The sequence below is a fragment of the Cebus imitator genome, unplaced genomic scaffold, assembly GCF_001604975.1.
Source record: "Cebus imitator isolate Cc_AM_T3 unplaced genomic scaffold, Cebus_imitator-1.0 Scaffold201, whole genome shotgun sequence".
NCBI lineage: Eukaryota > Metazoa > Chordata > Mammalia > Primates > Cebidae > Cebus > Cebus imitator.
The window spans coordinates 1,466,203-1,468,377 of NW_016107516.1; the positions used below are offsets into that span (position 1 = coordinate 1,466,203).

The following is a 2,175-nucleotide window of genomic DNA, read 5'->3' on the forward strand; positions in this document are numbered from 1 at the left end:
CTAATCTTTTCAAAGTCTTTTAACTATTCTGCTTTGGTTTTTCCATGCTGGGAACATGTTGGCAACACATGAATAGTAAATTCTCTGTTGACTGACTGGAACCATTGATTGTGCATTGTTTCTGATGTCAAGTTAATGACTTATGAGGCCAGGTACTAGTTCCTTATTCACCTGTTTCCCTTGCCTTATCCTTGCTTTTCCTGGGCTTTTCTCCTATTAGCTCATGTATTAAGTCATGGTTTTCCAGAGAAACAGAACCCATAGGATGTGTACAGAGTAGTCCCTTTTTATCCTTGGTTTTGCTTTCTGTGGCTGTAGTTACTTGTAATCAACCATGGTCCAAAAATAGTAAGTGCAAAATTCCAGAAATAAACAATTCGTCAGTTTTAATTTGTGCCCCCACTGTTGAGAGTAGCACGATAAAATCTCCTGCCATCCTCTTCTGTTCTGCCCAAGACATGAATCATCCCATTGTGTAGTAGTATATCCATGCTGTATATGCTTCCTAGCCATTAGTCACTTAATAGCCAACTCAGTTATCAGGTTGACCATCATGTACAGCATAGGTAAGGTTTAATATCTGTGGTTTCAGACATCCTCTGGGGGTTTTGGAATGTATCCCCCACAGATAAGTGAGGACTATTGCATAGATATAAGTACAGATATAGGTAGGTAGATTATTTTTTTAAAGGAATTGGCTCATGTGATTATGTGGGCTTGCATGTCTGAATTCTGCTGGGCATACTTGCAAACTGGAGATTCAGGGAGTGTTGATATTGTAGCTTTAGTCCCAAGGCATTCTGGAGTCTAAATTCATTCTTCTGGAGGACCACAGTCTTTTTCTTATAAGGCCTTCGACTAATTGGATGATAGCCCCCTGTCTTCTGGAGGGTAGTCTGCTTTATCCAGTCTACTATTTAAATGTTCATCACATCTAAAAAATACCTTCACAGCAACATCTAGACTGGTGTTTGACCAAACATCTGGGTGCCACAACCTAGCCAAGTTAACATAAAATTAATCATCATAACCCTTGAGAGTATCACCGTCATTAGAGTCATTTGAACTTGCTTTTTCTTTGTCAGCTGTATCCTACTTTTAGAAGGGTTTTAGTGGCATACTGTTACATTATTATATTTTGACAAGTTAAAGAGGTTGATTTTCTTTGTTTTTATGTTCAGGAGTCAATCATTTTGTAGCGTCAATTCAATATGTTGAAATTTGGGTTTTACTGTTATGAAATAATAATACGTATTATATAGTAATTTCTAGAAATACTATGAAGTAAAAGCTTTGTGTTAGACCTGTGGATTTTGACCTCTTATTTGTGAAAGTGAGCTATTTATCCTTTTGTTTAGGCATGTTGAACAGACATCTCAAAATTTTAGAATATTAACAAAGGAGCTAAGCATATTCTGTACTTAGGTTTTTTCTTTAGTGACTTTAGATACTACTGTCTTAATGTATTTCTTATCCTTGTTAAACTATTTTGTTAACATTAACTAGGTACTTTGCAGTAGAAATGTTATCTAGCTGACTGGTGCTGCCACCTGCTTAATATTTTCTTTGAGACAAGTAAGTTTTGAGGTATTTGCCCAGTGGAGTGCAAGAGAATTGAACCAAAAGTTAGCTTGTATGAATTTTAATCCCAGTTCCATCATTTAACTGGGTGTAACTCTCAAGCAAGTCATCTTTCCGGTGACTTCATTTCTTCATAGGAAGACATTATTACTGTAACATCCTCATAGATAGTGCTTATAATGATTACATAAGATGAGGAAACACTTAGTAGAAAGTCCCATATTTAAATGTGATATGATATTACTACCTCTGGGTATCCTCCATTTCTAAGGCATATGACAAACAGATTGAGTATCCCTAATCCAAAAATCCAATGAAATGTTCCAAAATCCAAAACATTTTAAGCACTGGTATGATGCTCAAATAAAATGCTCTAATGAGCATTTTGAATTTTTATATTAAGAGTACTTGACCAGTAGGTATTTATGCAAATATTCCAAAATCTAAAAAAAATCGGAAACACTTTTGGTCCCAAGCGTTTTAGATAAGGGATAATCAACCTATATTAAGATAACTAATAACTTCTTGAGAAAATTTTGATGCAAGTTTAATTAAAATGTACATATGCATCCTGTAGTTTCTTAAACTATTCTC

The 2,175-nt window shown here is 35.2% G+C and overlaps 1 protein-coding gene across 1 annotated transcript in view; it reads left to right on the forward strand.

Annotated features, from left to right (window-relative positions):
• Positions 1-2,175, forward strand: part of ATG3 (autophagy related 3) — a 29,129-nt gene that overhangs the window by 14,716 nt on the left and 12,238 nt on the right. The window lies entirely within an intron of this gene.